Source organism: Oxyura jamaicensis, chromosome 8 (genome assembly GCF_011077185.1).
Source record: "Oxyura jamaicensis isolate SHBP4307 breed ruddy duck chromosome 8, BPBGC_Ojam_1.0, whole genome shotgun sequence".
In the NCBI taxonomy this organism is placed as follows: Eukaryota; Metazoa; Chordata; class Aves; order Anseriformes; family Anatidae; genus Oxyura; species Oxyura jamaicensis.
In genome coordinates, this window is record NC_048900.1 from 28,132,582 (window position 1) to 28,146,343 (window position 13,762).

The following is a 13,762-nucleotide window of genomic DNA, read 5'->3' on the forward strand; positions in this document are numbered from 1 at the left end:
GTCATTGCTCTGCTCATAGTTTCTGTATCACGTGAAAGTATTTTAAGACTTCTCTCAGTGTATGTAGCAGCTGAATTTCTTCTATTGATGCCATAATCAACATCTAACGTGTTCTGCTTCTCTCTCTTGTTTGGAGGGAAACTGTTGGTGCAGGTTTGGGCCTCTGGAGCTGGCTCAGATAGGTGAAAGATGAATCTATTGAGCTGTGCAGGTTGTACCCCATGCTCTGATGTTGTTCTCTGGCTTTCGGTGCTAAGGAAAGGAAGTGGGACTTCACCGTCTTCCGTAGAACCCTGTATTTTATTGAAATGTTTTGTGATTCACCTATCATCACACACCGGTCTCACTCCAACCTAGTTGGAGTGGGTTTCACTTCACAGGGTTCTAGCTGGAATTTCTCTTTCCAATCCAGTTTTTCCTTGCTGTTGTGAACCCTGATGGTCATATTGTGGCAGAAGAAGCCAGTTTTACCCCCCCCTTTTTTTTCAGTGCTGTGTGAAATGCTGTGCATTTTCAGTTAGCCACACATGGAAGCAGTAGGCAGTGTAACGCAAGGACGGAGCAAGCACAATGTATTACATGAGGATCAGCTTAGCCTGTTGGATCAGTGACACTGTGCAGCATAACACAAACCGCTTATTCTTTTTCACAGCTGTTCTCCCAAGCATTTTAAACACACATTCTCCCTTAGCATGCAGGAGATTTACGTATTTCGCTTCCATTGACATGGTAAAAGAGACCCTCCTCACTTGCAGATTTGTGCTTTTAATAGGCATCCAGCACAAAGGGGAATTGAGTACATGTGTGTGTCCAACAGAGACTAGACCAGAACCAGCTGCAGGCACAAATAACTGCTTAGGAGGCCCATTTTTTTGTGCTGATTTGGTAACTCCCGGGACAGCCAAATCTTCCTTTTTAGGAATGGGAAGAGGAAAGACAGAGGACATCAGATTGTATCACCCATGGAAGAGGAGAGTCAGCAGGGAGAGAACTCCCTACATGAGGTTCTCCTCTCCCTGCTGGAGCAGCTGGAGCAAATAAGGTTCAGCAAACTGTGGGCAAATGTGAGCTCATCTTGCCTCCACTCTGAGCTGGCAGAGGAGTCAGGGTGTTTCGGGCCCTGAGTCAATGCTGTGATAAGTGGCTCGCGTGACTTACTAATTGAAGTTAGAGATCCTTTGAGATACCGAATATCTGCGGCGTAGGCATGCTGCTCTCTGCCTTGGTTATCCTGCACTCCAGACTCTTTCAAACCATAAATGTAAGTCAAATGCATTGCAAATGGTCAAAAGACGATGTGGATTTTGGGGGTGACGGGTAAGGCTCTGTGTGAGGCTCTGTGTGTCTCACTACCAGGAGAGGTGGAGGTGAGTCACCTGTGCTGTGTGACGACAACGCAAGCACAAGGAACACAGTCCTCAGCAAAGTCCTTGGAGAATTAGCCACCCAAAAGTTAAATCTCAAAGACAAAAGAAAACAGCCTTAGGAAAAAAGAAGTTGCAATGACCGAGGCCCTTAATTTGATGCCAATGATACCTCAGAGTAAGCAATTTCCCAGAGGATTGTCAGAGATGTGAAATGCATAGTAAGAGCTGCTTTACAGGCATTTGTGGGCACACACACCTGCTTACAGCAGGGGAAAAGACAGTGCGTAAATGTCTGGAATATTACATAAAAGCTGTCTGGTAGACTAGGCAGAGCAATTAAAATCCATCTTGCTTAAACGAACCCTGAGTGCAGGTCAAACAAATCTCATTTTTATTGTTCCTAGAGGAGATGTCTGCACAGGAGACAAAAGGGGGATGCAGCCGTCAGGTTAAAAAATCAAGATGCCTTTAAAAAATTAAATGTTCACAATAGTGCTACAGCAAGCTAGATAAATGATATATTACAGCGATGGTTTAAAACTAATTGATGACTAATGTTGTAATGCATTCGTAGCTACACTGATCTATTATATATCTTGGCCAAGCTGAAGGGACACTTCAAGGAGAAAAATTGCTAACTGTTTTAACCTGATGGAACTTGGGGAAAAAATAGTTACTTTTAGAGATAAATGGAAAGGTTGTGACCTCCTAATGTACATCTGGGTCTTGCAATGCAAAATCAAATTATCATTAAACAGAATGTGATCTGTGATGGAATTAAAGCAGCTACAAAGCAGCACAGAAATTTCTGTAGGGAAGTACAATAGAGCAGCTTCAGCTGGGACCATTAGCTGCAAAGCTGTAGGAAGTGCCTGGCTAAAGAACTGGTGTAACAAGTTGGTGTGGAATTGTTTTGCTCCAGAATGAAAGTTCATTTAATTGGAGACTGCAAGAAAAATGTAAGCGTATTTACAGCAATTTACATATGTAAGACATCCTATAAACGTTGGTTAATTAGTGTATAAATAATTAACAATTTATTCCAAGTTCTGAGTAACATGTGTGTCTCTGGTTCTTGGAGGGGAGACAGGAAGCCTCATTTTCCCCTCCTCATTTTTGTCATGCCTGAGGCTGATGCCCGCTGGGTTTTACCCTTGTAGTTGGAATTCGGAGAAGATGTCAGTCAGGCTCTGCTTATTTTCACATCTAATTCATGCAAAAACCAGGTTTCCTCCTGAGGCAATAAACTGGCCCAGATTTGCTTCAGAGTTTGGCCTAGGTTCAGTGAATGACTCACTTTAAGTAAGGTACATCCATCTTCCTGGCTGAAACACAATATGGGAAGTGTTGTCAAAGAGCAGATAACCCCGTACAACTACAGCTTACAGAATCAGGGCCTTAGAAACAAAATCTAATAGCTTGTTTCATCCCCTAGCTTCCTGTTACCCAATATTAAGGACGGGGATGTAAGCAGAACGTTGTTACTCAACCCAGAGAGCCAGTGTGGGTTTTTGCATGCTAAACACGCTGCAAATGACCAGGAGGCATCGCTGGAAGCTGCGCTAGGAGCAGTTGCAGTCAGTAAGCCTCTGGTCGCTGGCTCTGGGGTGCTGTTGCAAGGTCATATGGAATAAATATGGCAACAGGTTACAAATGGAGATACAATGCTCTGGGCCACTGCTAAGATATGGATTATATGAAAAGGCCGTAATTAAAAAGCCAAAAATACCACTGGGATCCTTAGCCTTGCTCTGAGCCTCTGAGTTGGTTCCCTGAATATACAGGAGCTTGATATAAGAGGGAGCAATTTCACAAAGACAGCCCTCACCACGGGCTACACTTTAATTTTCTCCTGGTTGAGAACAAGTTAATGTAGCAAGAACACCAGCAGCTTGCAATGCCGTCTGAGAGCAATATATTCTCTATGATAAATTAATCTTCCAGTTGGAAAGGAAATGCTTGCAATACCAAATTGCAAATATTTTGTACTGTGAAGGGTTGGATGTTCCAAAAACCTCGAAGCCTCCATATATTTAAGCCTGTTGTACATCATGCTTCCTCCTTTGCATTCATTCAGTTTTCGTTGGAAGCCCGATACAGGCAGCAGCTTGGAAAAGTAGTTCTCTAGCTCAAGACAGAGCAGCTGAAGTCTCAGCCCTGGAGGTCTTTCTTTTAAAGGGGCTTTCCCTTCCCTAACATAGTAAAGCAAAGCAACAGTAACAGACACTTTTCCTTCCATATCAAGCTGGCCTCCTAAGCTTGGTGCTGAGTCAGTAACTCTTGGATGGCTATTTCTTAAGGCAAAGAATGCACACAAATTAGCTTTAGATTAAGTTTTTAGCTACTATCTAAAATAATTAGCTGCAATTTAAAAATAAAGTATGGAAAAAAAAACTGAGTAAACTTGAAACATGGCACTAGCCAATTAGGTTGTAATAGGTGATCAAAATGATGAGCTCCTGCTCTGAAAACCTTGATTAATTCAGTAAAAGCTTAATTTCCCTCCCCAGTTCTTCAGTTTACTTTAAGATTTTTTGGGGGGGGAAAATGAGTTATAACAGTAGAATATACAAATGAATGAGTGGACAGAGTTAAAGCATTTCTGCCTTTGAAGAAAACAGAAAAGATCTACTGATTGTGTCAGTAGATTAAAAAAGGTACAGACAACTAATGTTGAATTATCCTCCTCCCAGATTGATAAGAATACGGGATATTTATGCCTCCTTCTGCCAGCAATCACTTTCCGGTTTTGAATGTGTATCAGGATGGATTAATGAGCTTGTATAGAGGTGCTCTGACCCCTGGCCTCCTTCCCAAAACGCTGTCACCACCCTGGGGGGATCTGTGCAGGCCCCTGTGCCTTCAGCACCGTGCCCATCACGCTGGTGTTGTGCCCTGCACGTGGGCCTGCTTCCCAGCTGCTCACCCTGTGGCCAAGGGGAATGCAGCCCATGGGATAATTATCTGCCACCCTAATTCCTCAGTCTTGTGTCTCCCAAGATGTTCGTTTCAGCACACCAGGTGACGACGGGAAGGAGACGTGGATTAAAACATCCCGTGGATTAAAACATCCCGTGGTATTTCCACGATTGCGACACACGGTAGGTGAGGAGGCTGGTGCGGCGTCGATCACGCTCATAAACAACGATCCTGGCGATTCTCTGGGAGGGTGGAGTTACACAAGCAGGCTCGTCCTCCTGTTTTTGAAAACAATCAGACATCAAATAGCCTAAAATAAGACTACAGCTACAATTTATTTCCTTCCTCAGATGTTTATCTTGCTTCATCACAGCACTTCATTGCTGTGGCTGGCAGAAATGGCAAGGATGTACAGTATTTCTGATTTTTGTTCTGTCTTGCTTTTTATTTCACTTTCGTTTTTTCAGACTGGTCAATGATTTGAAAAGTTGATTAAAGCTCTGATGCTTTCTCATTGCTTCAGAAAGAAAACCTGTCAAATCCAAAGGTTATCAACGGTGATGTAGTAATGTGATTTTAAAGAATGCTTAAAGCAGTTTCCCTCTGTTGCTTGTGCTTTGCCCTGGAAGGAGCTCTGAATAGCAGCTGTCTTCTGTGCCAGAAACTTTTTTAACTTCTGTACAAAGATTTTAGAATTAGACTAGTTCAGTTGGAAGGGACCTGCAAAGATCATCAAGTCCAACTGCCTGACCACTTCAGGGCTGACCAAACGCTAAGGCACTTTAATAACAGCATTACACAAATGCCTCCTGAACACTGACAGGCATGGGGCATCAACCACCTCGCTATTTCTATCCAGATTTTAATGTACTGATAGCATTTGCTCCATCTGATTTATAGGAAGGCTTTAGACTTGTCAGATTAATGTTAAGAATGAGAATGAGAAATGTAAAATGTACCTTTGATGGCTCTATTATGTTTACCATCTTTTTCTCACTCCAGCTTGAGTAATGTTTCTGAAGTTTTGGTTCCGATATGGTTTCAAAACTGTTGATTTTCCCAGGAAGCCTTAAGCAAGAATCTGGGCATCTGCCTCACTGTTTTGGCAGCTCAAAACAATTGCAGAGAGAATGCAGTCGTCTCCCCCAGTCCCCTGACAGCATCCCACTTCCAGCGTTTGCAGCCCCCCTGTCACGGTGCCCGGTACACGCAGGACTGACAGGAACTGCTGGGGAAACTCCTGTTTTCTGGGCCATGACCTATGAAGCTGCATGATTTCAGGGAAGAGCAGGTTAGCCCCCGGAGGAGAGAAGTGTTCCAGCTCTTTTTCACTGATTCTGCACAGAAGTCAGAAGTTTTCAACATCAGTGAGAGCGTCAGTGTGTGCATTCTGATTTCTATGTCAGGCAAAGCACAGATCCAAAGCACTATGACAAGCGTGAGATCAATCATGCCCCAAATATTTGAAGTCACATAAAATGTTAGAGAATTAACATTTTATATCTTTTTCTAGAGTTCTGAGTGGTGCAGATGCTCTGTTATCATATATTACAAGCTCAGGCAATGCATTAAGTTTAGAAAATAGATTTACGTAGCAAAAATGAAGCAGAATTAACTGGATCCCCAAATGTCCTTCTAGTCACAGCTGCCTCTAATTGTTTCATAACTTTTCTTTGGTATTTGTTTCATTGTGACTACCTACTGACAAGGAATCTGTAAGAAAAGAAGAAAAAGCAAGAAATTCTGACGTCCGAGAAGTGCAATATAAATCCTATGACGTTTTCTGCTCTGTGAATGTCCCTCGATCCCAGACTAAAACATCCCCCCAGCTGACTCTCTCACAGACTTTCCTTATTCCAGAAACTTGGCCTGAGTTAGAAGGAAACCCATAACTGTCCCTTAGAAGTTGAATTGCATCAGTGAGGGCAAGATGTGGGGCAAAAATGTTTAATGGTGTAATTCCATGAAAATCAGAAATACTACACCAGGGCTGAATCTGCCCTTTGGTATAAAATTATTTCCCTAGGGGCAACACTTTTGGAATCAGTATCACGTTTTAATTATAAGCAGACAATTTGTTTTGGGTTGCGTACAGAGCATGAAAATATAACTGCATAGGAACTAGCTACGTATATGGGGATTTTATTCCCGTTTCTAGTGCTCTTTAATTTATTTGTGTATGATTTGCAGGTGGCTAAATGACCCTGCAAACTTCTTTTTATGTACTTGAATGAGCCCCTGTTGAATTTCAGATTTCCAAAGATGACAGCACTGGCTTTAGATTGTCATTTGTACATTTTGCAATGAGTTTAGGAGAAAGGCAGCATATTGTTTATAATCTGGAAAGTACAGGTTCCAGTTAACAGTCTTCTCCTTGGAGAGCAGACAATGATGTTTTTTACAAATGAACAGATGCTTATAATACTTTGACTTCCATAGCTGTGTTCACGAGCGTCTGAATTCAAAGGGCAGAACAGGATCTGCCTTTTGTAGAAAGTCCCAGCCACGGAAGCAGACAAGACATGCTGCTCGGAGGGCTAGAGCCTTTTTTTGCCCTTCTCCATGCTGCCTGGATTTTGGCATCGCTGTATGACAGATCACCTCTGTAACGAGCTACTTCACATAAACTAATTCAAAAGTTGTGGGAGGATGTTGCAGAAAAATATTTAACCTCTGCTAGTTACTTTTCATGAGATGTAAGGTATTGTGAAATGTAAGGAGCTCAACAGATTCTCGCAGCTTGGCTTGTGAAATTCATTTCCAGCTCAACACATTGTGGTTTCGCGATTTTGCACATCTGGATTTTGCCATAGGGTTAGGAGGGAAGACGGCTCGACTAAGCTGCCTGCCAGCCAGAGCAGGGCCGTCCGTCGGCTCCTGGGCAGCGAGGGGTCAGTCGGGTGCTGCCCCCCAAATTGCAGCCTGCCTGCCCGCACCTGCTGGCTGGCTTCTGTCCCACGAGGCACAGGCTGCATGGCTGTAGCTGGCCCTGCCATCAGTGGCCTCAGGAAATAGTTGGCTATAAATGCTAATGATGAAGTTGTATTTCTGATATTTAAAGAGTGTAGAGGGATGTGCAGAAGTTGTATGTGTGCACAGACCGGGGAGCAAAGAGGACATTTTCACATGCTGGCACCATGAGTGGTTACAGCAACAAATGCGTGCAATGACTGTTGAGCATCCCCTCTGCCACACTGCAGCAGTGGGCTTCTTTACTGCCCGAGCGTTTGGAAGGGGGGCTTCTCCTTTGCCTAATCTGTGGCGATCTGGCAGTCTTCCCAGAGTGGAGCCAGTTGATGAAAACATGACTTAAAGCCAGAATTATCTGCATTCGCACCGCAGAAGGAGAGTTTACAAAGGTGGCATGTGCATTTTCCCTTTGTGCATCCCTATACAAGCAAGAAAGTCATCCCATCTTCCCACCAGGATCCCACAGTATCACAGAACCGCACTTATTCTTACGGCATTGGCAGTACGGTTCCAAAAGAAAAATCCCCGAGCTCCCTGGAATGCCTAACTGTTGGGTACCAGAGTCCGAAAACATCCTGCCTGCAGCGAGCGTTAGGAAAACAGAGCAGCACCGACTCAAGTGCCAAGCAGTTTTTTGGAAGGCTGACTCCCTCGAGAATAAAGGATGTTGGTATCCAGCCAGGAGGGCAGGCAGGAACCGGCCCTAGACAAGACACTGGAATTTTGGTGGAGCGTGAAATCTTGTATGCTTGTTTATATCAGCTTCTGACTTTTGTATTAAAAGGTGAGCTACCCAAAACTTAAGCAAATGAGTCACAGATTGATGAAATCTGAATTATTTTGCTAGTTATATTTAGAGCTGTGTAAAGCAGGGATTTTCCTTTTTGGCTGCTCTAGTGTCTAAGGGTAACTTAACATCTCTGTTAAAACCAGAAAAAGTCCCCCAAAGGAAATTTCCTTTTTTTCCTATTATACACTCTTCAGAGAGTTTAGATTTCCACTCAAAAATCCCTTGTCGGTACACATTATTAAGTTGCTTTTTACTTCCCTGTTTCCCTGTGTGAATGAACAGTCCTGATATGATAGTTCAGTAAGCATTTCGTCCCGAGGATTTCCCAGCTTCAGTTTCCTACCCAATATTATCCTGCTTAAAATGAGATTGAAAACTACTTTAGGTGCTTGTAAAAACCGCCTAAGCAAGCACATGCTACGTGATCCTTTATAAATCTTTCCTTCCCTTCAATTGTTATGTTAATCAATAACTAAGTAAGCGGAATTTTTGAATGCTCAGAGATCCAGTTCTTTTACAGCTCTGCTCCTATGAGTAAAGCAATTTGCTTGCTTTGTTTTGCTAAATGTTGTAGATGAGGATTTCTGCAGAGAAATTCCTGAAAACATTATATGTAAGTGGGAAAACTGTAAAGGAGAAAGAGATTGTATATATAGGTGGATTTATATTAATCATTTCCTCTTTGACATAAATTTAGAAAGATTTGCAAGATAACAGATCAGATCTCGTCACGGCTTTATTTCCAGTGTAGCAAAGCAACTCCACAGCCAGCATGGCTACTCTCTTTAAGGTTCCTCCTCCTCTGAAAAAACTTGGGTAATGTGAACTTGTCTTAGCAGTGCTATCTATGCCATCCTTGGCCTCACTGAAGGATATGGGATGAGAATACATCCTACTAATCTCTTTCATCTGTGCTGAAGTTTGGCACTGAACCGGCCTAAGATCTTTTATTTTCTTGTGGTAATTTCAGTTACCAACACGTACCAACGCCTTCTGATTTGGGGCCCAAAAGAAACTCCCAAAGCAGTTCCTGTTCATCCTCTGGGATACACTCAGTTGGACTGAGAGATCGTGGCTGGAACATTTGAGAAGTCTGAATCATTCAGAAATGCCAATGTTTTTTCCACTTATTTTTGCAAAAGATCCTGTTGACTTCAAAACTAGGCTCGTGTTGGCATTTCCAGCATGGCTATGGTGGGCAATTCAGTAAGACTTTCTGCATGTAGTTTTCTAGTGGGACATCTCACTTGTGCATGTGTGCTCCTGACATGACAGTGCGCACTAACATTCTCCAGCAGGCTGGGATCCTGGGCCAAATCCTGCATTCGGGGAGGCAGAGAGATGTTCTTGTGTTGATCTCAATGGAGCGCGACTGGATCTTTATTTCCTTGACAAGGCTGGAAAACGTTCGTTCTGTATCTTTCCCCTTCACACACATATTTTCTTTTCTTTGTAGAGTAAGTCATTTGTCTTTATCTCACCATTCACCTCCCTCTTTGATTGCAGTTAATGGAATTGTCACCTTTATGTACTCATGTGCCATTTCTCAACCTGTCTGGACTTTGGCCTCCAAAGGTTACCACTGCTAGTGAAGTAATATGATTAAGTGAGTCTTTTCAGACAGATTTATGCATGATTTCTTCTCCAGCAAGTGTCACATCTAGTCTAGTTCTGTAAAAGAGAATATTTCAAAGATGCCAACTGTCATCTATAAACACTAAATTGTTCTGCGATGCTGGTTGAGAGGACTGCAGGCCATATCAGAGCAAGGCTGATTTACGCTACCTGAAGCTATAGCTTGAAATACGGGCTTTGGGTAATCACGAAAAAAAAGAACATTCCTGTCTCACAGAAAGCACATTTAAAAAGGAATTTTCATTAGTTACTCTCAAATGAGAAGGTAAAAGGATACATTTTAAGTGACTCTGTCCAAAATCTTGGAAAGGGAGGAACATTGTATACAGCAGTAATAACTGAAACAAAACTACAATGGTCTTGTGCTTCGTTTAAGGTATGTAAACCCACATCACATTATCAGGTTTACAGATAGATTTTGAAGTTATAGGAGATACTCTGCACACATACCTACTCTTCCTGCATTTGATATGAAACAAATATTAATCCTCATTATTCTGCACTAATATAACACCTCTTAACCCTTAGCTTTCAGAATATTTCAAAGGAGTAATGAATGAAGTCGCATATGGTCATTGGACTTTTTGATTCTTTCATTAAAAAAATAGCATTTCCAGGACTTTGATTTTGGAGACTGGAGATTCTTGAACTGTTCTTGAAAATATCTTCATTTGTCACCCCACTTGGAATGAAACCATACGAAGGTGAGAGAAGTGTACTGAAATGTAAAAATGTATTAAGGGAATGAGATGTGTTTCAAATATCCTTTTTTTTTTTTTTTCTTTTTTTTTTTCTTTTTTTTTTTTTTCCCCCTGTGAATTGGAGAGGAAAAAAGACCTGGATAAACTGAGAGACTAGTGTGATATAGGTGTAAAACAGGCAGTGTTGATCCCTGTCTGTAACTAAAAGCATGCATAGGAAATTATTATTGCCACTGTACAAGTCCCTAGCAAGACATCACTTTGAACATTAGCGTGATGTTGGGCTATGATCACTCGTGTTTAGAAAAGATGAATTCTGGCTGAAACAAGTGCAGAGAAAGATTACTAGGTAGCCCAAACCTTGCTGCTATGAAAGAAAATGTAAATGGTTAATGTGTAACTTTGCAAAACAAAGGCTAAGAAGGGATTTAAACTGTGTATATAAATACACTGTGGGAGGAGAACAAGTGTTATTTATATTAAAAGAACGTGTCAGCCAGCTATGAATACAGAGAAATCACAAAATTTATTTTTAATGAACAGACGAATGGGATTCTGGAACAAAACGGTAAAGAAGGAAGATAGTTGAGGGGTGAAGAGCCAGAACTATAAACTGGAGCTCAGTGTGTTTATGGAAGAGTTTACAGGATTTGACTGTCAGGGATAGTAGAAGAACACTTGGGTCCTTTTCCCTGGGTTTCATTTTACTGCTTCTCAGTTGCACAAAACATTATGGTATATCCACAGTCACAGCACTACGTTTTGGATCACTGAACTAACGTGAAACAGCTTGTGTCCGTGCACTTTATACTTTCTCCCCGTGGCCCACTCCCCCAGTCAGACCAGTCCTTTCTGCTGCTAATTTTTCCCAAGGGCCAGGTCCCACATGCCGGGACTGGTCTGACTCAGACCGTGATGTTGTGCACAGCTCAGGAGAGAGACGTTTGCATCCCGCTACAGGAGGTGCAGACCTCCCGGGGCGCGAAGCAGAGCATGAGAGCACAAACTCCCACAGCGCAGCGAGCTGACTCGGAGTTACAGCCAGGAGGGTGGTATTTGTTTTTAAAAAATCTCTTCAAAGCAAAACATTTGGACTAACACAAGGAAGCGATGAATATTTCAGTTTGGGTCTAACATCCTTTCCCTCCCTGTCTAGATGCAAGGTATCCCCAATGGAAAGTCGATTTTCACAAAGGTTCCAGTTTTGTAAAGTGCTGTTTTCTGTCAGAAAATCATTCCGACGGAAAATTACTAACTGGTGCTAATATGAAGTGACTAGTGAAGGGTTCAAAATGATTCAGTGGCCAAGCTGGAATGAGAACCCACAGCCCCTGACCACTAACCCTGAGCTCTGACCACGAGACAACACTCATCTTTCCCTGAGCAAGGTTGCTCTTGCAGTATTTCTGCCTGGGCCAAAGTGGGGAAATTCTGGAAATGTTTCAAAAGAGATTTTTGTTCAGAGATTTCCTGACGTGGAAGATGAGGATGGTATGGGGAGAAACCCATGGTGGACGGCTGGGGCCTTTTCAGACAGGTTTGGTGAAGGTTTCCATCCACTCTCCAGGGCCGGGTGGTGGAGGAAGGTGTCAGGGCCTGATCCTGCCCACCACTGGGGTGCCACTGCTGCCAACCCTTCCCTCCTGCTCCACCACTTGCCTATGAGCAGACCCTGCTGCCCTGTCCCCCATCTTGTGCAAACCTCCAATAAATTCCTCACATCTGGGATTTTTAAAACAACTTTTTAGGTGAAACTCTCAAATGGAGTAACCCCGCAGAAAGTCTGGCTTATGCCTTGCAGCACTGCTTTATCTGTTTTATAAGTGATTATATATTAATGGTCAAGTTGGGGAATGCTCATTTCAGGCATAACCTTCGGTTTGCTTCCTCGTGTTTATTCTTCCCCTGGCTCTCAGCACAGCTGCTAAAGCGAAACCCCCCTGCATGTCTCTGCAGTCCTGTAGGGCAACCGGGCTGCAGCCGAGATCTAGCAACAACCCCTTTAACAAACCAACGAGAGCCAAACCCCTCCCCTGCTCGTGCTTTATTCGCTTTGAAAGAAAGGAGAAGCACGGCTTCCTTTCCGAGGCAGGAGCGCTGGTACGGGCCGAATTCCTGACAGGGCACGGTCGGCGCAGCTCGGCCTAGCACACGGCAGAGCTTTGTGAAATCGCCGGGGGCGAGCTCGGCGCAGGGCCCCCCACACAAAGCAGCCGCGGCCCCCAAAGGCGAGCGGGGGAGGCCGGGCCGCCGCCGCTGCCTCCGTGCCCGCCCTGACGGGGGGCGGCGGGGCCGGGGGAAGCGGGGGCGGCGGGGCGGCCCTGCCCGGCAGCGGGCGGCGGTCGGGGCACGGCCCTGCGGGGACGAGCCGAGCGCGGTGCTCCTGCCCCTGCCCGCCTCCGGGGCGGCGGCCATTAACGATCGGGGCCCGGCCTCCCTGGAGAGCCGCGGGTTGTTTATTTTTTTAAATTTTCTTTCAACTTGGGGCCGCCCTGCGGCTTGTCCCACGGGAGCCCCCTTCGCTGCGCCCCCAGCCCGCGTTGGCTCATTTAAAGTGCGCTGTATCGTCCTCAGAGCTTGTTTGTAGGGTTATTGGCGTACCTATGGGGGCATTATAGGGTTTACGTTCTGGTCTCCCTGCCTGGCTTCCCCAGGTCCGCTCTTACTGACGTTTCTCAGAAGCACAGCCTGTATATAAAACCTAAATTGATGAGAGCGGGCCCGCCCTCTCTCACAGCCCCTCAGTGCTGACAGGCTGCGGGCAGAATTGGGGTGCCGAACACCGGGCGAGGAGGCACTGGAGGGCTCACAGCAGCAAGGCCCGCATATCACGTCCTGTCAGTTCCTCCTCTCACGGCTCTGTAGCAGGAGTCACCATTTTCTGTGCCGCCATCCCCCTGCTCCTTCGCATGCTTCAGATGGCAGTGCCCAAGTGACCTGGCGTAGGCAGATGGGACATGTGCATCGCTTGGTGCTTGCTTAATCCTCCAGAAAAAGGGGAGCTCTCCTTAAATGCGTTTCTTGCCCTTAATGAAGGTGGTGGTTTCCAGGATTGTGTTTCCAGTATCCCATTGCCGCCACCGGCGTCCTGTTGCTGCTCGCTTCCACTGCTGCCTCCTTTCTCCTCACACTGTCCTCTCGCAGCTCTGCTTTCTCACACCTTTGCAGCGCCGGCTCCTTTGTGTCACCTCTCTGGACACTTGCCCCAGTATTCTCGTAAAGCTTGGGGGCTGGCAGGGCGCCCACCCCAGTAACCTGGTGGAGTTTACTCGTGCTGCGCGCCTCACGAGTGACGTGCTCGGCACCAGCCAGGAACCGGTGACCTTGCGGATTCTTCTCTCTTGAGGTGCCTACGACTTGACAGATAGTTTAATAAATGT

General features: G+C 44.7%; 1 protein-coding gene across 3 annotated transcripts in view; it reads left to right on the forward strand.

Moving 5' to 3' along the window:
• FGGY (FGGY carbohydrate kinase domain containing) overlaps positions 1 to 13,762 on the forward strand; it is a 183,681-nt gene that overhangs the window by 32,498 nt on the left and 137,421 nt on the right. The window contains exon 1 of one of the 3 annotated variants that reach the window (XM_035332747.1): positions 12,337 to 12,482. The exons of 1 other annotated variant lie outside the window; for it this stretch is intronic. The gene's annotated coding sequence lies outside the window, so the exon portion shown is untranslated. Of the gene's footprint in view, positions 1 to 12,336; positions 12,483 to 13,571; positions 13,729 to 13,762 lie in introns of those variants that run through there. One more of the 3 variants, XM_035332749.1, reaches the window with a different exon arrangement.